Below are 23,348 nucleotides of genomic sequence, written 5' to 3' on the forward strand. Positions count from 1 at the left end.
ACCAAACAATAATAAAATTATGGAGAAGGTAATATAAAAATATGGACAGGAAAATTCTGCCTACTTTAAAACATAAACTATTATAGTATGCAAGGAAAACTCAAACTGACCAATACTATGTGTTGGATGATTTCAAGTTTAATTAAGTGGATACAATACACTCAGAATAAGCAGCATCAATCCTATCTACATCTAACAAGGGAATGGTAAATTCTGGAAGAGTTAAAACAAATCAGACATATTTTGTAGTCAGAAAAAGTTTCTTTTTCCTACCTTTATAGGTGTGTGAAATGTTCTCTGGTTAGTTGCTAAGGATGCCCTGTAAAAGAAACAGACAATAGATGACACAGAGAATAATGAATCACAGGACTGCTTTAATGTTAGCACCAACATAAGAGTCAGTGTTTGACTTGCTGGGAGTCCATAACTGTGGCAAGCCTCCTCTGTTCCCTCCTTGCATGTACATGAAGCTGATAGCAGTCCTACTGACGAAGGGCACATGAGCTTTAGAATAAAAGCATTATATGTGGATTGAGCATTTTTGTGCTCTGTAGAACATGAACATAGTGATTAGGATTCTGTTGTTCACAACTATTTACCAATTTAGAAACTTTACGACTGACAGTTGGTAAAGGGGAAAAGCATAAAGGAAAATCGCATCATATTGCTAAACTCATTTTAAAAACCCTAAAGACCAACCAAATTAAAAACAAAGAATTCCAGATCAAAAATAATCAAGCTTTTTATATCATTAAAAATATAGGTACAAAAATTGTAATTCACTTTGTGAATATGATAAAATTTTGGCTCCAAGTGACCCAAATCTGACATTTTAGGGATTGCATAGAGATATGATCTGGCACAGGGACTTTCAATCAGGAAAATTTTGTGCCCTTCATTTAAACAGAACAAGTCTTAGAATTGGAAGATAATTTAAAAGTCAACAGGTCCAACTGCCTTGTTCTGCAGATAAGCCAAGTGAAGTCACTTAGCAAGTTCATGGCAGATTTTAGAGCAAAATTTCCATCTCCTGGTTTCATGCTCATTGCACAGCATTAAGTTGTTTGATTCTTAGCAACTTCCGAGACTGAGAAGAAGGGGAGGAAGTGGAATCATGAGTGTTTCTGGTGAGTTCTATACATCTACTGAATGAAACTTCATCTTTTTGTCCAAATGAACGATCCATGTTATCAACATTTACTCTATCTACCTCACTTAAAACTCCTTTCCTTGATGAAAAGAGACAACAAAGAATCAAATGATAGGATTCTGGTCATAAGCTGCATACAAATCAATGAGAGTGAGCAGGGGTGGACAGTCAAGGGGAAAGCAAATGCTCTGCAAAACTGGCAATAACACAAGTAGCTGGATCTGAAAGAAACCACACAGTAGTCCTTCACATAAAATCTGTTTTCTGGGCCAATTTTAAACAAAGAAAATCTACCATTTGTTCTGTAACATGTGCTTCTCCATCCTGAATTGGTCTGTACTATTCCAAGCAATAATATTGCTTCCTGACTAGACTTCGTACATTTAAAAAAATATATCACTGTGATGCTTAACTAACAAAATATAATTTGGGTAACAATTAATAAATTGTTTCTTATAAATGCTTTCAAATGACATATAATAACCCTTGTCTCAGTCTGTTTTGCTATATTCAGATAGTAACCTTTACATTTTCAGACAATGCAATAACAGAATCAGCATCACCTAAGCCTAGATTTCACTGCCACACTATCAAGACCAAGAATTCTAAAATAGGAGCTGAGCAAGCAGCAGCACAATAGCTGTGGGAATATCTTCCTGTGCTATAATCTTAGAAACGGCTTGTGTGTGCCACTTTGGAAGATCACTGTGTCAGTCAGATGCATCTTCCCTTGCTGGACAATCTCAATGATTAATTCATGTCTCCTTTGCAGAATGTCAAAGGATGAATGTAGTAAGTTTAAAAGTCATATCAGATATAAAAAAGACATTGCATAAAAATGTTTTTTAAATGTAAGATGTCAATAACTAGAGAGTGACCAATGTACCCAACTAGACGACCAAGGATCTATAAGGACACAAAGCACAGTTTAATAATAAGATGTAGTTGCTGGATTTTATTACTCAAAATTTTCAATTCTGTTTAAATCACTAAGAAAGAATGTTGGGCGTGTTTTTTTTTTTTTTTTTTTTTTTTTTTGTGCCATGGTTTAAGCAAAAAGTTGCAGAATGAATTACAAAGAAATATATTCTATGAAATAACAGCAATAGGTAAAGAATAAAATGTGTTTAATATTTTCTATAAGAAGACCTATGATTGTAGTTCAGCAGTCTTTATTTTACAGTTGTATAAATTTATAATACTCTATTGTAGGTGGAAACAATTATGTTTTATGCTAGCAAATACAGCTAAGCACTGAAATACATACATCTAATGCATTATGTATTTTATGTTCTCAAAGATCTTTGACTAGAGAGGAAAATTTCAGCTTTTTGCTGTCTCCAAAATCAAAATTATGGTAAATAAACACATCTGCAAGTTTCAAAGTGACATACATTGTGCAGATTACTGTCAACTGAAGGCAAAATTATCATAATGTAGAAGGAAAAATTTTGCAAAGAGTTAGTGCAGGACAAAGAAGAAATAAATCAGGTTAATATAAATCAATTAGAAACTCTCATTCAGTACTCTCCTCTTCCACTGAAGAAAGCATTGATTTACATGCTGCCAAAAACATGTTGAAAATCTCCCATTTTAGGAAAATGTAGTTTGACCAAGAGAATTTAAAATACTGTGAATATCTATTCAAGTTTTCCTTCCTAAAGGCTTCAGTTCTTTCATCAGAATAAGAGGTCAAAAAAAGTTTGCATTCTACAAAGGGAAAGTTGCTCAGAGCATTTAAAGAACAGGAGTAAAATTAAATCTTAGCATTTTTACCAAAAGTACACAGAAACAAGCAAAATTCAAAATATCTGTACACGTCTGACAAGATAAGCCTGTAATGAACATATAAGAATTGTGCTTAACAGGCTTATTAAATCAAATTAATTTTATCAAAGTTTAAAACATAGTACTATTTGCAGGTCAACTGAGTAAAGAACTTGAAGAGTGCCTAGATAAACCATTTTATTTTCCAGAGATATAAATGAATTAAGATGAATTTTGTAACATTTTGAGTAAAGGGTAATTTTAGAACCACACCATGTTTCATTTTGATTTTCCACAAGGCTGAGTTTTGTCATTTTAGGAATAATGATCATGAAAACTCTCCCAATGTTTTAGTTATGAGATTCATCTTTCAGCTCTTTACATTCAAATCAAGTAACATCTACCAATAGTATATATTTACTTCAAAACACATTTTTCTATTTAATCTATAGAAGAATCAATACCAGTTAAAAATTAAAACTTAATTTAAAAATAAGAAATTTTCTCATATTAATGATTTTAAAAGCATAAATTGTTTATGAAATATTAATATATTTCCTCCTAGCCTTGCAGACACTCCATTTTCTCTTATATATTTGACAATTTTAATAACCTAACTCTACACTTCAAATTCACATCCAGGGTAGGGTTCGGGTTCTTGTTAAGTCTCTTAGATTTGGTCTCTTTAATATTTTTTTATCAGGAAGTTGTGTTTTAATTAATAACCTACAGATTCTTCTCACCAAAATATATAAGACCTTTACTAGTGTTACTGTAAAACCATCTTTCATTTCCTAACTAATAATCAAAATATAGTCTAAATCATTCAAGTCACTCTGACCTTTCAAAAACCGCAGCTTCCTTCTATGGTGTTAGCAGGATTGTGAATAGAAGGTTCCAACATAACTTCATGCCCAAGGAATTTGATAAGGCCTTTTTCCCACAAAGGCTCTATTGGACACAGTGATATGACTGGTTTTCTGCCAAAAGACCTGCTGTACAGATTGATCTCAAGTGATCAGTTTTTTCCAAGTGACAGTTGGAACATGCCCATTAAGATGGTTCTAGAAGTGTTCTTAAGCAACGTGTAGAGGCCCAGCTGAGGTCTTGTCAGCTGATCAGAGAATAGCAGTGACAGCATTCCAAAGACAGATTGTCAGATTGTCACGTCCAATACCTTCCTGGAGTAAAAATCTCCATGCAGGCAAAGTGTGGTGTGTTTTCAAATCACAAAGATTCAGGAAGGGTAATTTTTAGCTTATATTTATATTTTATACACTACAAAGTAAATTTAACATTATTTGCTAAAAACACAAATACTCATACCCTTTTGATATGTATTTTCTCTTGGGTTCAATTAATGAAATGAATATTTTATTATCAAATGTTTGCCAGCTTTTAATTTGGAAAATACAAAACAGTTAATTTTCATTGAAAATGTCAAAAACATTATGTCCAAAACAAAAACTTATTGCTCTTAGTAGAGTTTTTATACTTTCCTAAGTAATTAACAAACTTATTAAACAAATATGTAATATTGATAGTGTTGAGAGCTATGAAAAAATACAATGTAGGAAAAGGAAGTGAAGGGTGGGTTATGTTTCTAAATGAACTTCAAAAATTAGGAAGACTAAAGATTTAAAAAACTACTTCCTGAAGGCTATCAGCTATCACCTTCATTCTGTTATTTTGGAAATTCGAGCCCAAGATTCCCCTTCATGTCGTCATGTGAATTTCCTGTAACATGGGATAACAATGTACATCATTCCATTTTTTATAACACTTGTATTTAATTATAAAATATCTGAAAAAAAACTTATAAGCAAAGATCTGATTTTTAAGCACACAGTGATTAAAGAGATGGGTCCAGAATGAAGTTAATATGAGTCTCATCTAGCTTTGAACACTATCCTGGGTCACTTACATATATTAGTTAAAACTAGTAACTATCATTTCAATTTAATAGGTCAAAACACACACACACACACACACACACACACACACACACACACACACTTAAGAGGACTTGGTCACTTCTTAACCTCACAAAGACTGAAGGGGGAAAAGGCAGTGTCTGGTCCAGGCCCTGGTCACTGTCAAGTCACATTCCTCTTGCTCCATTTTACTGGTGCTCTGAAGAAAACACAAGACTCCTTGAGGCACCATGTCAAGTCTCCCAATCCTTAGCACTAACATAATAATTTCAACATTTTATAATTCTACAATGTTTTAAAATGTTTCAAGATAGTGTTCCCTAATTACTTATTGACATAGGTATTATCAGAAAAATGAAAGCAGAATGATTAAATAATCATTTATGGAACTTCACCTAATTGTTAGTGAGAAAGATGCTACCAAGTCTTAAGTTTTCAGACTTTGAATCCATTTCTTTTTCTATTCTATTATCAGAAATGCAATCCTGTTTTTTCCTTGGGGTTGATTCTATCTAGTATCAATTAAAGGAACTGAAAATCAAGTGCCCTCATTCTAAAATTAGCACCTTATCACTACTAATTTGGGGATAAAAAAAGTTATCCTTGATACAATTCTACCAATGTTTTGTTATTTGTCTAAAAATATATATGATGCAGCTACTTGTTTATATTATCCATGATTATCCTAAAACAGATGTCAATATTAGTTTAGGAACATATAATTTAAAAATATAAATAGTGAAATTTATGACTGGAAAAGAAAGTTAGTAGTATAAAATGGAAGATAAACTCCAGTAAGTATTAACCCATAAAGTTACTTCTAGATTTTTATATTATTCCTCAATACTTCATTCTGTTTTTTTTTAAACAATTTCATTTTTATTTAGCACTCTAGATTGATTGTAACAATACTTAACTATTTGACCATAAAAGCCACAAGGGCATAAAAGAGAATTTATAAATCATCCTCCTGCAATTATCAAACTGGCAATTAAATAAAGAATTAGATACTTTCTGGCCTTTTCTTCCCTTCTTCAGAATTCACCTATTCATGTTATAGTCTGTATAAAATTATATTTTTTCATAGTATGATAAACTGAGTTTTAGATGCTCCAAAGACCAAGATAGAAAAGTCCATGATATTTATGGGTAACCTCTTATTTCAGGATGAAGATAAGGTATTATACACAGTTTCCATTTGGGTTACTTATATAAAATTTAAATTGCCCACCAAATTTATGCCTAGGTACAATAAATTAATTGAGACACTGGAATAACTTGGTTGCACCATTTCCTATGTAACTAAAAAGAATGAATCAATAACAAAGTTTGATTAATACCCACAGAAAACAATGGGCTTCATTTGTCTCTGAGAAGTACATCAGTTAAGTTTTGTGGAAAATGACAAAACACCAAGACAATGATGTCAAATCAATCAGAAATATCAAAGTCAGAGGCAATTGCTCAGAAGAAGACCCTAAATCAATTTTTTTCAATTGGATGGCATCCAGGCTGGGGGTGCCACTCAGTGGTAGTAATTTTGCCTAGGATGTGTGATGCCCTGTGTTTGATCCCTAGCACTGCAAAAAATTAAAACTAAAAATGAATTGGATAGCATCCATTATCCTCATAAATCCTCACCAACAGTTAATTTTATGACTTCATCTGCAGTAACAACTGAGAGCAAGTTTCTTGGACAGGAAACATGCACCACCTCCAAAATAAAAGGTTTACTAATCATTCACACTACATTTTATATCTTTTTTTTTTTTTTTAGAAATTGGTTTACTAAAGTTCCTGTCTCAAATGATACTTAAAAGGGGTGCTTTATTTTTTTTTGTTTTAGCAATTAAAAGGTTCCACATGGTTCTGTCCTTAGACTAGGCCTTCTTTACCCTGAAATATTAGGAGCCACAAATTTGGAAAAAGATCACACAAATATTGCAAAGAAATCTCAAATTGTCTAACTAGTAAATTCGTCTATAAATGACATTAAAAAAAAATCACTCACCTTTGCACTTCAAGTTCACTAAGTGGAAAGACTGATCCAGTTTTGTCACAAGTCTCTCTCTATATACTTAGCAGAGAGCCTGGAAAATGGTAGGTGCTATTTCAAAATTTCTTGAATGAAAATGCAAATCCAATTACCTCACTCTTACTCCCTATAAAATCCTTCACCATCTTCCCATTGCTCTTAGAAAAAAGAACAAACTTCTAAACAGTCCATGAAGACTTACTGACTAAATACCTATCCACATCTCCAGGTTTATTTCCCAGGAAAGGCCCACCTAAAGTTGTCAGTGCTAAACTGGATTCTTCAAGGACCCTATAGATACCAATCCCTGTCCCACTGATGGCAAATCTGTGCTTTATAAAATTAATTTTTAAAATATTTCAAAATTCGAAAGTATAGAAGAAAGAAATAATAAGTTCCAAGTATCCAATATAGATTTAATTGGTATTTCCAATTTTCCATGCTTGCTTCAGTTATCTTCTTCTATATTTCTTTAAAAAAAAAAATAGAACATAGCTCACTTACATCACTTCATTCAAGTGTCTTCTCAGAGGTCAAGAGTCTTCCCTTGCCACTCATTCTAAATTAGTATCACTTCCTAACCTTTCCATTTTCTTATTCTACTTATTATCTTTCTTAGGAATTATCAGTGCCAAACATGTTACATATTTGTTTGCTAAAATGTTTTGGTTATAACAAAAAATAAGAAGCGTTATTTGTTAAAATATGTTTGCTTTCCAGAATGTAAGCTGCATGCTGAATAACCATTTTAGCCTTTAAGTTCTACCCACTGTATTCCGTTTCCCTGCCACCCAACTCCAAACACAAGTAATAGTCTGAAGTTGGCATGTATATTTTCACAAACATAACCATGCAACATATGCATAATGTAAAATTTAGAAACATATTCTTATACATATATATTTCAAGAATGTATATGCATAAAGGTGGGTCAATTCTGTTTCTAATTGTTATGCCTGCACACAGCTCAAGAAACACTAGTGGATGAATTAGTTGAGCTGCAACATAACTTAGAAATGATTCCTATCTGTATTCCCACACATGACAATACAGACTTACTAAGACCAGGAATCATCATATCCTTGGCGAGACTTTTCTTCTTCATTTTCCTAAAAATGAAACTGGTTTGCCTGGTTAACATGAGACAAAGATAACAGGGTACTATTTTTATTTGCTACATGGTTATTTTCTCCCCATAATTTTTTTTATACTTTTTGGAGAGCCTTCCATTCATCTCTATGAGTTGGCCTGTACACATATTGTTTTATATTTTAAGACAAAAAATTTATTTTAACATGTTCCAAGTCTAGTAGTTATATTCAGGCACTAAAGAGAAAATGACTTGATTCTATTTATTGATGTTTCACTGAATGAAGTAGAAATATTTCAAATTGTTCTCTTATAATTCTCAAAGACATTTCATGAAAAAATGAGTTCCTGTATATGGAAGTTCCTGCTCAACGACTCATTTTATTGTATCAAATTATAGAACATTTGTGTCTTGAAACTGAAGACTTTTCCTTCTGACTTCATTTTCCTTCTGAACAATGTGTATAAGCACACACACACACACACACACACACACACACACATACACACAAATACAAGCTCACCTGCTGATCAAGAATTGAGACTCAGACAATTTGGAATTCCCTATATTATTCAAGAATCATTTCTGTTTTGCTTTACAAAATCCAGATAAGGAGTCTTGTTAAGGAAATCAGTTCCTGAGCCAATATGTTGGAGTTTTGGTCCCACATCTTCTTCTAGTATGTGCAGGATTTCTGGTCTAATTCCTAGGTCTTTGATCCACTTTGAGTTGACTTTTGTGCAGTGTGAGAGATAGAGTTAAATTGCATTCTACTACATATGGATTTCCAGTTTTCCCAGCACCATTTAAAGGAAGTATCTTTTCTCCGACATATTTTTTTGGTGCCTTTCTCTAGTATGAGATAAATGTATTTATGTGGATTTGTCTCTGTGTCTTCTATTCTGTTCCATTGGTGTTAATGCCTGTTTTGGCGCCAATACCATGCTATTTTTGTTACAACAGTTCTGTAGGATAATTTAAGGTCTGGTATTGTGATGCCTCCTGCTTCACTTTTCTCACTAAGAATTGTTTTGGCTATTCTGGGCCTCTTATTTTTCTAAATGAATTTCATGACTGTTTTGTTTTTCTATTTCTATTTAGAATGTCATTGGAATTTTGATGGAAATTGCATTGACCCAGTATAGCACTTTTGGTAGTATGGCCATTTTGACAATATTAATTCTGCCTATCCAAGTACATGGAAGATCTTTCCATCTTCCAAGTTTCCCTTAATTTCTTTCTTTAGTGTTCTATAGATTTTACTGTAGAGGCCCTTCACATATTTTGTTAGATTGATTCCGAAGTATTTTTTTTTTTTTTGGAGGCTATTGTGAATGGCATGGTTTTCCTAATTCCACTTTCACCCCTCAGTATATATACAAATAATCTAAAATCAGCATACTACAGTGACGCTGCCAAATCAATGTTATTAGCAGCACAATTCACAAAAGCTAAGTTATCAATCCAGCCTAGGTCCCCTTCAACAGATGAATGGATAAAGAAAATGTGACATATATACACAATGGAGTATTACTCAGTCATTAAGAAGAACGACTTTGTGACAACTGCCAGTAAATGGATGGATCTGGAGACTATCATGCTAAGTGAAATAAGCCAAACCCAAAAAACCAAAGGCCAAATGTTTTCTCTGATATGTGGAAGCTAACCCACTACAAGGTGTGTGCGTGTGTGGGTGGAGAAAAGAAGTTCAGTACTAGGGAAGGGAATTGTGATAGAAAAATGAAAGAGGAATGAATGTGACATAACTTTCCTATGTTCATATATGCATGCAGTACAATGAATCTCACCATTGTGTACATCCACAAGAATTAGGGGTCTTAATAGAATAAGATATATTCCTTTCTTTTATAATTATATCAAAATGGATTCTTTTGTCATATGTAACTAAAAAGAATGAATGAGTGAATAAATAACTAAATAACTAAATAAATAACTAAATAACTAAATAAATAAATAAATAAATAAATGAAATACAGATAAGGAAACATTCAGGAAAACTTAGGAAAAAAATTGACACTGAGAACATACATTGATATATGAGTGAATATATACAACATTTCTCTAGAGCATACAGAGATCTTATATCTACTTTCACATCTGCAAAATTATATCCTCCTTTTATGGCCAAGAATACCAGAAAAATAGCATGAATTATGCTATAAAAGTATCTTTAAAGAGTTTTATTAGATCTTTCTCAACCAAATAAAAACAAAGGAATAAATGATATTTACACTGCAAAAATCAAGTCACTATGTATATTTTAAACATGGGCAAGGGCAAAAAAAATAAAAATGTGTAGCTTTGAAGTATGATATATGAAGATAATTCATGGCAAAAGAAAACAGAACTTAAGATACTTAGAAGCAAATTAAAAATTATTTTATTCAATCAGTTATGATTTTTTAAATGTATAATTTTCTTTGGATTATATATTTAGTGTGTCTATGCTTTACAAAAGAGTCTAGAAGTTAAATTCCCACAGCAACCTCGCTATACAAATTAATTACATCACCTGCAGGTGGACTGTAACATGTTGAAGAGTGAACATCAGGAGTTTTTGAATTTTGCTTTAAGAAAAGACATATACCTCTCTTTCCTAAACCTATATTTTTCTCTAATAATTTTTAAGTTAACTGTTTTTAAACAGCACTTAGTTATATGCCAGTTAGTATCCAAGTTGTTCCCATATTGCAAAGGATAATCAAAGTGTGTTTCAAGGTGCCTAGAGAGTGGGTTAGACAAATACACAAGTGGAAAAACGATAAGTGAGATCAGTGAGTATAGTAGTGATATACATTGACAGATATGAACAGGTTATTACAGGAGCACGTATTAGAGTCTTTTTATTCTATTGGAATCAGGAAGAAGATGATAACTCAGCTGATTCCACAAAAAGGATAAGAATTAATTGGGATTGGAACCAGCAAGAAGTTTGAGTGTGATGAGAAAGCATTCAAAGGGAATAGTTTCAGGAAAGATAGAGAAGAAACTGTACAGCATAAAAAAGAAACTATTGTCATTGAAATATTACATAGACTATGAGGCAGGGAAGGAAAGGCGGATAAAATGAAATGAGAGAAATCCAAAAAAGACCAGATCAGAGACCACAGAGTTGTACTAAGGGGTTCACCTTAATCAGTAAGGTAAATGATTTTTTTTTCTTATTTGCCAAATCTTATATGGTGTCACTTGGTGGCTTTGATTTTTTTTAATTATTTATTTAATTTTTATTTTTTACAGACTGAATTTTGATTCATTGTACACAGATGGGGTACATCATTTCGCTTCTATGGTTGTGCATGATTTGATTCTATTTTAACAAAACAAGAACTTAATACAATAGAATGCTTTAGTTGATTTACCAGTATTTTCTAACAGATGCAAAACTGGGTGCTCTGTGCATTGACACTGTATTTGCCACTTCTGCTATGCATGGTTGATATGCCTTCAGAGTATGTGTTGGAAATTATGTAAGATTTTTCTATAGTACAGGTTATTTAGGTAAGACTTGGGATGATGAAAAAAGTAAGAGGGATTTTAGTAGTGCAGAAGAGACATCAGAGTCATAACCAGCGCAAGAAGTTTAGAAAATGGAGAGAAGGCACCCAAACAAAGAAACAGCAGGGCACAGAGCAGAAACTACTATCATTGAAGCATCATAGTTCAGATGAGAGTCCTATTCAGGGCAGTGGGATTATACAGGGAGAGGAAGGAAAGTTTCAAGGAATAGGTAGAAGGACATAGTAGAAGGAGTCAGATATGGGTAAATAGGTTTTAAGCCGGAGTCATTAATAATTCCCAAATATCAGCGTGGATGCTGGTTTATTCTGATGCCATCAACTCAGATAGATGGTATAAAACTAACAAACATAAGAAGAAAATGCTGAATATGGCTTGGAGATTTGAGATATACTGGTAAAGTAGAAGCTACCTAGAAGTCATTGGAAAGGTGGCTCAGGTAAGAAGTCACTGTTAGAATAAAAATTGCAGGAAGTATCAGCATACTAGTAAGAGTTGAAATTATAGGAATCCATTTGCTCACCTAGAAACAGTGTTTAGATTTAGGGGAGAAGGACTCCAATGAAGATAAACAATAAAATGTTCATAAGAGAAAGCAGACCCTACAGGAAATAGAGAGTAGGAAGGATGAAAGATTAGAAAGGAAAGAGGAGACAGACTCACAGAAGCTGAATTATAAACAGCACTAAGTTAAATGCATCAGACAAGTCTAACATTGCAAGAACTACATATGCCCCTTAGGGTTAACAATCATCAGATTTTTGGGTGATTATATAAGGTAAGAGAATAATTTCAATAAGATATATTATAGAGAGAAAAATATACATGTATGTATATATATATGGAAAATATTTTTCCTTATGTTTATTAAAGACTGATTTTTATCCATATTAAATACAAATAAAATATTAGTGTGAATATAGGCTGTCTTATGCTACTTTAGGTATACAGAGAGATGAACTAACTTTTAATTAAAATATTTATAAGCTTCAAAATGCCTAAAATCTAGCAGACTAGACACTAGATATAAAGGTGCTGTATAACTATAATCCGTATACATTTCTTTACTATTTATTAATTTGAAATAATTGTTATTTTTTCATTACCATTGCTTCTGAAAAATGACTTTCTAAGTTATTCAAAGAATCATACAAGATATATTAATTTATATCATTTAAATAATTTCCATTGAGAGTTAGTGATAACTTACACTATAAAAATTCTCATTTATATCTTTGGGATATTTCTTAAACATGTGAAAGACATTTAGGGTCTAAATTTTTTATAAGGCATGAATCATAGGTAAAAATATAAGAAGTGAGGCAGGTTGAGCTGTTTGTCTACAACCAAACCTCCTACAGCAGCAAGTTACTATTCTTAGAAGTGGACTCTCTGGCCTACAGAGTGGGAGAATATCTTTGCCACTCATACTTCAGATAGAGTGCTAATTTCCAGAATCTATAAAGAACTCAAAAAACTCTACACCAAGAATACAAATAATCCAATCAACAAATGGGCTAAGGAAATGAACAGACACTTCACAGAAGAAGATGTACAAGCAATCAACAGATATATGAAAAAATGTTCAACATCTCTAGTAATAAGAGAAATGCAAATCAAAACAATCCCTAAGATTTCATCTCACACCAATTAGAATGGCGATTATCAAGAACACAAGCAGCAATAGTTGTTGGCGAGGATGTGGGGGAAAAGGTACACTCATACATTGCTGGTGGGGTTGCAAATTAGTGTAGCCACTCTGGAAAGCAGTATGGAGATTCCTCAGAAAGCTTGGAATGGAACCACCATTTGACCCAGCTATCCCACTCCTTGGCCTATACCCAAAGGACTTAAAATCAGCATACTACAGAGAAACAGCCACATCAATGTTCATAGCTGCTCAATTCACTATAGCCAGATTGTGGAACCAACCTAGATGCCCTTCAGTTGATGAATGGATAAAGAAACTGTGGCATATATATACAATAGAATATTACTCCGCTATGAAGAATGATAAAATTATGGCATTTGCAGGCAAATGGATGAAATTGGAGGATATCACGCTAAGTGAGATAAGCCAATCTCAAAAAACTAAAGGACGAATGATCTCGCTGATAAGCAGATGAGGACATATAAGGGGGTGTAGGAGGGGTTAGTGTTAGGGTTAGGGTTAGGTTTAGGGTTAGGGATAGGGAGGGTGGTTAAGAATGGAGGAAGGAAGGACTGTATAGAGGGAAAAGAGGGGTGGGGGGAGGAAAAAAATAATAGAATGAATCAAACAACATTGCCCTATGTAAATTTATGATTTTTAATTAAAATAAATTAAAAAAATTATTAGTATCAAAAAAAAAAAGAAGTGGGCTCTCTGAGTAGTTTACCTGAAAGTGGGACCTCCAAGTACAAGAAGTGTTCATAGCATGACTGTGAGAAGAAACCCTGAAGGGTTGTTTCTGATTTAGAAAGTCCACTGGGATCATGAAGATGAGTTCTAAAGACACATGCCAAGGCCTACTCCAGACCCATTGAGAGAGTATCCAGGACAGGGTTTGGGGCATAAGCACCTTGCAAAGGCTCTCTAGGTGACTCTGATGTGCATATGTAGATAAGAATCACTGTCCTACATGGGAGTAAAGACAGGTCCCTTTTTAGGAGAGTCTACCTTATAATGTAGACAGAATTATTCCTGGAGTTCTCTCATGCACAAGGCCCCTTCTTAGGAGAGCCTACCTCAATAAAATGTCATAATGTAGACAGAATTATTCCTGGAGTTCCTTCATGCACCAGAAAACTGAAGGTTTCTTCACCTGGACAATAGCAACAGGTGGGCAATAGATTCCTACATGTTTCCTACTTTTCTATTGAGAAACTAAAAGGGATCCCAGGAGCACCTAGTTCTGTTGATTTCAGATACTGTTTCTAAAATTTCAGTTTGTGACTTCCAGTTTTCCAGATAAACCAAGGTTAAAGAGGTAATAAAACCAAATACAAGAGAACAAATCACACATTTTTTAAAATAGCTAAATTTAGCTATTTAGAAACATCACAATCATATACACTACACCAAACTTATATGGTAACACAATTTCCATAAAAACAACGGTGTATAGAATTGATTGATTGAAAATGGCCAAAAGACTTGAATAGTTTTTTCATTATGCCTCTCTCTTAGCCATACTTCCTTTTTCAAGGAAGTGAACAGAAGGGAACATGAGGTGGGTAGAAATGAACACTCAGCTGCATTTTCCATTCTTCCTCCTTTAACTTGCTCACTTACACTTTGTTACAATTTAGATATAATGTCCCCCAAAAGACTTGTGTGTTAGACAATGTGAGAATGTTGAGAAGTGAAACAAATTATGATAGCTGTAACCTCCATCAGTGAATTAATACACTTCATGGATTAATAATTTGGACTAAGTTAGGAAGGTGAGCTGTAGCTAGAGGGAGTAGGTCACTGGGGGCATGCCCTTGAGAAGTATATGTTGTCCCTGGATCCTCTCTCTCTACTTCCTGGCTGCCATGAGCTGAGAAGCTTTCCTCTGGCATATGCTTCTTCCATAACGTTTGCTCACCTCAGCCAAAAGAAATGGTACTGGCTGACCATGGACTGAACCTAGAAACTGTGAACCTCAAATAAATTTTTCCTCCTCTAAGATGCTCTTGTCAGGTTTTTCAGCTGCAGTGATGAAAAGCTGATGAACACATACTTTTCCCATGTAATGACTTCAAATGTGTCTAATTACTGCCATGTCCTTGAAAGCCACAGGCAAAATGTGTGTGTGTGTGTGTGTGTGTGTGTTTGTGCATGTGTGTGCACACATGTGTGTACTGGAATACATCTTTCTTTCTGGTAAATGGAAGCTGTGTTCTGGTAATTTCAGATTGGATATACTATTCACAATATAAATACATGAGAGAGAAAGAGATGGTGGGGAGAGATATGTCTCAGCTATGGTGTTTATAAAGGGAAGGTGTTAGAGAAGAAAATTGGACAAATTATATTGTGTGCATGCACTAGAAAACAGATCTTGACATTGTGTATAATTTATAATGCACCAATAAAAATATATAATAAAAAATTAAAAATTAATTGAGATTTAAAATTTTAAAAATATTTTGCCCAAATATAGTCACTATAATAATCATTTTTAACCATGTCTAATCTTCCCACTGTTCAATTCTTCCCCCATGGGTAACAAGCAATGGAACATATTTATAAGGTAGATACCATCAAGAAATGGCCAACAGGGAACTGTGAAAGCTTGTACAGGGTTTTAGGTCCTAATCTAAAGAGTATTCCTCTTTTTGCCTGAATGTCAATTACAAAAATTGAAGAGCATTGTGCAACTTTTCAAAATAGTGCCCCTATTTCTGTTCCAGTAACCCACCCACCCCACAAATATTCCATCATAAATACCATTCTAAGGAATCCAGTTCCTCCCGGAATCATCTGTTTTACATACAAATTTATCTAAGCCATTGAATGATTCCCAACTTAGTGCTCTTGGTCTAGGTCACAGTTACAATTATAAAATAGAAATTAGAGAAAATAAAAAAAATGTAATATGTATAAATTTTAGACTCTGGTGGGGAAAAGGGAAGGGTTAGATTTTCTTAAACACGTATAATGTGTTCTCCAACATGAACAGAATAAAAGCTATGAAATTTCAGGAGGATGAATTTAGGTTTATTAAAAAACTGAGAAGTGTGTATAGATTTTAGATAGCTACTAGTGTAGACCTATTTTTTTATGGAACTTTTTGTGCACCTTTATTTCCAACTCCCTAGCTTTTCAGCTCCTTGATGTAACTTGCTTCCTTCCTTTACACCTGAAACTTTGATCAGCTATTCTATTTTTCCAATAATCACTCAACCCATTTACTCACCTTACAGACACTTCTTAACTAAATATTATATGAAAGGCACTGTCTACACATCAGGGATATACTAGTGAAAAAGGAGAGACATCTCTGCCATCATGCACATATATTCTGTAAGGTATGGTGCAATTACTTCAGAATTTCTCAACCTTTGCACTATTGGTATTTTGGCCTACACAATTCTTTCTTGTGGGGACCTATCCTGTGAATTGTAGGATGTTGAGCAGCAGCCTTGGCCTCTATGCATCAGATGCCAGTATCTCTCCCCTTGTTATGGCAAGACAAATTATCTCCAGGCACTGCCAATTGTCCTCTGGGGACAGGGGAGGCAAAATTATACCGAGATTAGAAGCCCCAGGTTTCTTGTTAGCAATTATAATACTTATAATTTTATATTTAATTTAGTGATTATTAAATACTATCTTCTCCCTATAGAATGCACCCTACGCATTCCCTCACCATAGTATTTTATCCTCTAGGAAAATAACAGTACATAGTAGACACTTAAGTAAATTATTGTTGAGTGACTAATTAAACCAACAGGCAAACAACACTTCCCTCAAATCCAAGTTAGATATTTTTGGTTACTACACTAACTCTATTTAGCCTTCAGCATTTTTATTATAATGTATCATAATTGCCTGATTTTTTTTATCTGTCTCATCTTCATCTCTCATCACCATATGGAACATTCATTGAGGTCCTCTTCATATTCTCACTTTCTGGCCCAGCACCTAACAGATAAGTATCTAATGAGAAGATAGATGAATAGCAACACTAATAATTACTAAGCGTTCAACATGTGACAGACTATACACATTCCATTTCATTTTCATATGAAACTTGGAAGACAATGATATAATCTCATATTTGCACAGAGCAGGAGACTGAAATGCAGTGATTAAGTAATGTGCTCCAGGCACAAATGGTCTGAACTTTCAAAGTTTGATTCCAAAACCCAAAGCATCACTGACTGCAAAGGTGGACATTTTCTTAAGTTGTCTATGATAACCAGTAAGTAAGTGAATTAGGAAATGACAAATTTAGAGCAACTGAATAACACTTCAAATTACTGTCTGGGCCCAAACTACTGCCTATGGAGAAACAATAAATCACTCCATGGATTAGATGGCATCCTGTTACCTAAATTTTGGAAGTGGTCAAAATTCTACTTGAAGACTGAATACATGGTACATAGACACTGATGGGCAATGTCAATTTTTTCAAAATTAATTTGTCAGCCATATATATATATATATATATATATATATAATACTTATATATATATATAGCGCTAATGCTCTTCTTCAGGCAATGTAAATTTCTGAGATGACCAGAGACTGGGAAAGAAGTTTAATATGTCTTAATTAAAGACCAAGATTTATAAAACTCAGACCAAACTTACTCAGACCAAGATTTCTTTATAAAACTAATCTTACTATTTTATACAGACGATACCTGAGAGAAATCGGAAGACTTAAGGGCTAATGGATTAACACACTTTCCAAGGTCCAGTCTTGTTTTTGGCCATCTTATTCTTTTTTCTTGAAACATAAGTATTAGATTCTTTAACTGGCTTTGCAAACAGAATAGGACTTTTGTGCTCAATATTTATATGGTATAAGCTTGACAATTTTATTTCCCCCAAATTGATGACCCTATTTAAAAGAAACTTATGTCTCCCACCAGAAATATCTTTGTAAAACTAAAATTCTTCTAACTTGAGATTGTTATCTATAAGAGAGTATTTGTGTCTTCTGAAGGGAGGCTCCCCCACCCTGTTACAATAATAAAATTTACTGTAATGGACTCATTGTTCCAGTTCTATCTTTTTATTAACTGATTATCTGCTCAAATTTTTTCATTTATGTATAATGCCTGTGGATTTTTACTTGCATCTGTGCCAAATGCACCCAAGGGTGAATTCATCCTGAGACCCTTTTCCCATTAGAAAGTGGTACTGGTACCACCTAGTTAACAAGGACAGTCTTTACTAAAATTCCTGGTCTCTGGGTTTCCAAAGAATTTGTATGCTTTATCATTCATTCAGCATTTATGCATGTAAGATCTTAAATTTGTTAACGTTTCAAAAAATTAATCATATTTCTCAATTTAAAATATAAGCCATCAAGGTCAGAAACCTTGTTATACTTTCTTTTATCTTAACTCTCAGCACTAATGAATGTAGTTAGTGCTCAGTAACTATCTGTTAAAAGATTAGCTAATTTGACCATAAATTGATTTAACAAAAAAGAGTTTAAACTACCCCACTTAAGGTCAGAATTAATCAAATCAAAACATTGCATTGTTTGCTACAAACAAGGTTCAATTTCATTCAAATCATTAAAGCAAACCTAATAAATTCCAAATAGATTGAAGTCCAAATCCAAAGATCAATTTCAAATAGATTGGGATCCAAAGCCATTTTTGCCAAAACATACAATTTTAAGGACATGAGAGAAAGTGTAAGATGGAAAACGAAAGTCTGAAATTCACAACCTTCAGTTCTCCCTGAATGGGTTTGGCAGCATCAATGGCAGGATAGAATTCCACCCTGGTCAATTCTATTCTAGGAAGAGCTCACCACTAGAATCCCCTCATAGCCTTTGCAAACATTATGGTGAAACTGATGTCTGATTTTCTTCTCACCATAAATTCAAACAAAGTCTTTCTTTTCTTCCTTCCTTCCTTCCTTCCTTCCTTCCTTCCTTCCTTCCTTCCTTCCTTCCTTCCTTCCTTCCTTCCTCCCTCCCTCCCTCCCTCCCTGCCTCCCTCCCTCCCTCTCTCTCTCTTTCTTTCTTTCTTTTGATCTCTTTTCTTGCTTGGGATCAAAATTTTAGGGAAAAATAAAGCTTTGAAGTCAGGAAAATATAAGCATTATTATATTTCTGTTAAGCTCTCTTGTGTTCCCTCAACTTGTGTGCATATGAGCATGCATGTGTGTGCGCGCACACACACACACACAGTAGTTATTTGAGATATTTTTGTCTCAAAATATATATGCATTTGAGATTTTTATAAAAATATATGTGTATATTCATTTAATAAATATTAGAAAAATCTTGTTTTGGGTAATTGTCTGGATTGCAGGCCAGAAAAAGATAAAATTTGTGAATCTACTTAATACATTCATATACTACAAAAATGCCATTTTGTTGACATATGAATATATCTATTTCAGATGCCTCTATATCTATCTTGTATTTATCACATACTTAATAGATTTGCTTTCTCATTTATGTATTAAGTAAATTGTTATAAAAGAATAAGTTTGCATTCATACACTCATAGGAAGCTGAGGAAAATATATGAAAGAGAAAATCCTGAATTAAATTTAGACTTAAAATTTAGCCAGTAATGATGATAAGAGTGGTTTCCTGGCATTGTGATGTCCTGGGTCTGATCCCCAGCACCACAAAGAAAACAAAAATTAACAGGTAATACAAATAATTGGCTTGTATATAAATATATTGTTTTGAATATGTAAATACATAGATACTTTGTGTTCCAAGAATAATACCAGTTGCACAGGTTACATAATTACTGTACCTTGAATCAGCTACTTATAATTTTTCTTTGATATATCTTCTGAAAAAGCTAAAAGCTAAAAGCCCTGCTCTCTGGAGGAGTCCTACTGGTTATTTGGTTCAAGTCTTTACTTTAGAAATGAAGAACCTGAGGTCCAGACAGTTAAACTGACTCATTTGAAACTGAAATATAAATCCATCTGTGGATTCCATTTCTAATAAATAAGGAGTCTTGTTAGCAATTCTTTAAATAGTGGTGTTATTTACAGCATCCCTTCACTGAAAGTGATGTCCTTGGTCTGCCTGGCAACTTGTTTTCCAGAGTCATAGGGCTTCACCAGTGCTAACCCCTGTCTGCAGTTTTTGCTTTGTTCCTGTGCCCATTCTTCAAAGGCTTGCGCAAATGTTACTCCTTCTTAATGATGTCTTCTTTGGTCATCCCAGCTGGAAGCGATCTTTACCTCCTCTGATCCACTGGAGCAATTATCACATTCTGCCTTGTAATTCAACATGGCTTAGTGGAAGTGAATGGATGGGCTCTGGAGTTAAGCAGAGAGAGGTTCAAATTTTGATTTTGCTCTTCACATGCAAATAAAACCTGGACATGGTTATGTGGCTTTTCTGAGTCATAGTTTAGGATAATTTAATGATCTTAACTGATTTGTTTTTACCATTCCTGAAAGAGTAACTGAACATATTAATGGGAAAATAAGTTTTAAATAAAAATTTAGTAAGTATCTTCAACATACTGAAGCCTGAAATAAACTTTTAAAAATGCGAATGTCATATGGTCACTAAAGTAACTCTATTTTCTATTTCCCCAAATAGAACATTCACATCTTAGAAAAAGGGGTGATAGATATCATCATACCATATTTAATATTACATAGTGCTATAATAAGTATTTGAGAAATAGCTGAAAAAATGAATGAATGAAGAAGTGAATGAAAAATCAAATTGATTATTTTTCTTATTGGAAATTTGGCAAGTTGTCAGAGAAAGCAGTATAAATTGATGGCTAAGTACACAAGAATGAATTACTTTTATTACTAATGTTAATTTATCTAAAAATGAAAAAATGCTTTTATTCTCTCAATATAATGAATGAATGTCTTTTTCAGAGAAATATACATGTGATTCTTTAATATGTTGCATGTGAAATTTTATTGTGAGATTAAGCTTTTATTAAAATTTTCAAGTGGATTGAATAGTGTCAATATAAATATATAAAAAGCCTATAAAAAGACTGCTTCACCAATGGGAGAACACATAATTTCTACTATTAAATACATTCATGATTTCTTCTCATTTCAGCAATCACAACTCCTTCAATACCCAAAGCCATCTAATAAGTATGGATAAATTACAAATGTCTGCAACAGCAAGGCACACTGCTTTGCATATTTAAATAGTTCAACACTCAAACCACACACTGTAAAGCAGTACAGTCAACATAAGCGGATTCATCTTTATGATGGGTTTTATTCTCTAAAAGGGTTAATGCTCAAAGAATCCTTTGTTTTGTGACAAGTGTAACGTGAGGACCCTCAAAACCCTGATTTATCATTGCTCCTTTTTTTCTCTTTCTTTCCTGGCGTTATTTTTTAAGTACTTGTGATCCACATTGGGAAAAAAAAAAAAAAAAAAAAAAAGACATTTGAGGTCGAGAGCTGTGGAGGTTCAGGGAGGAGGGAGAAGTCTATTTTGAATCTTGTGACAGTGAGGTTTCGTTCACTAAGGAGCTCTCTGTGGGTTTCTGGCATTGTAAGTGTTTTGTCTGCTTGCAAGCGAGCAGCTGATGGATGGGGAAAATGTTCATTGATTTGTAGTGCCTGCACTGCAGCCAACCAGCACGAGAATGAGGAGGCACCATCATGAATCTCTCAACTATGCATATTTATATGCAGCTGCTGTACTTCTGAACCTCTAGTGAATACAAAGTACTTGTGTGGCCACCAGTTCACACAATGCCGTCCTGCCGCATGCTCTGATTTAACTACTGTATGGAAGAATAGACTTGGGGGGGCTCGGTGGGATATAGAAAAGAGAGGTAAGCATGAAGGAGAAAAGACCCTTGCACAATTCCTTTTTCTTAGATAGTCAAGGGAACGAATGAATGTGGGAACAAGTAGGGAACATTCTAATAAATGCTTCCCGTGCTTGAATCTCAAGTTTCAAAATTGATTAATGGAAACTAAATCCTTTTAAAGGTGGTGTTTTCAGTGAGCAAAGCTTTGGGACTACATGATAATGATGTGGTTAAAATATGCTGGCACCATTGAAATAATCATAGCACCAAGCCGTGTGTATGAGAAAGTCCCTCCCTTGGGTAAACCACAGCTTCAGCACAGAGAAATAGATGAGATGCTATACTTGGGAGTGGGTGGGGGGCTTAGTGGGTGGAGAGAAATAAAGAATCTTTAATAGCACTGGAAAGAAAAATTAAGTAAAGTGCAGAATATGAGGTTGTTAAAAAAGAAAGATGAAAGAGCACTCATTTTAGAATGGAAATGGTGCAGGAGGAGTAGTTTGGAAGCATAATAGCTATAGGGAGAGGTTTGAGAGCTGATAGCTCAGAAGAAATAAGGAAGTCCCATGAAAAGGAAAATGAAATTCAGAGAATGAAAGAAGTAAAGAAAAAAGATAGTCAAAGTAACATCATCTTTACTTGAAATATATAGATTTATTTAAAATTATAGATGTGGAATAATTTTATAAAAATTAACCCAATTTTATTGAATTGCAAAGTTTTGGAGCATGATAAATTTGCAAAGTCGGGGATTTTTACATTTGTTAAGTAGTGTTCATTTTCCTAGCACTTAAAATGAAAGAATTAAGGAGAAAATAGAGGAATGGGAGGAAATGTTGGGGAAACTAAAAATCATATAGACTAATACCTACTGAGAAATTGTTTTCATTCATATAGTTCTGAAGACCAAATTCAGTTAAATGCTATCAAAAAAATAGTTCCACAGGGCACCTGAGAAAAGTTCACTTTAATATAAGTTTAGCGCTCAGTTCCAACCTAAGCTGTATCAAAGAACATCAAATGAAAAGTCAAATTCAATATCTGAGTACGGTTTGGCTCCATTATAAAAAATAAGCTTAATATTTTTCCACATAGAGTTAAAGCACTAATTCAGACCAAATTGCATCTGTTCTTTAGACCAGAATATAAAATGGCCTTCTTCCAAATAATTCTGAGTTTTCTAGGCAGGGTGTCAAACTTTATCTCCCAAGGGTTTAGGGAAGATGGATTAAATCTTGAAAGTTATAAGCCAGAGCATATTCAATGTTGATATTATATTCTAGTAATTTAGCCTTATTAAACATGTCCAGATTTTTTAAACAATACACAAAACCTCAAAATTGATTAGGAGTTTCACCCTTCTGGCACATGAAACACTTACCCTACAATACTGTAA

General features: G+C 33.7%; 1 protein-coding gene across 10 annotated transcripts in view; it reads right to left on the reverse strand.

The window, feature by feature from the left end:
• The window catches only part of LOC306638119 (uncharacterized protein), a 734,580-nt gene that overhangs the window by 288,142 nt on the left and 423,090 nt on the right, over nt 1-23,348 (reverse strand). For all 10 annotated transcript variants that reach the window (XR_013757357.1, XR_013757358.1, XR_013757359.1 and 7 more), the window contains one exon: nt 274-319. The gene's annotated coding sequence lies outside the window, so the exon portion shown is untranslated. The remainder of the gene's footprint in view (nt 1-273; nt 320-23,348) is intronic.

Source organism: Sciurus vulgaris, assembly GCF_902686455.1.
Source record: "Sciurus vulgaris genome assembly, chromosome: 10".
Classification (NCBI taxonomy): domain Eukaryota; kingdom Metazoa; phylum Chordata; class Mammalia; order Rodentia; family Sciuridae; genus Sciurus; species Sciurus vulgaris.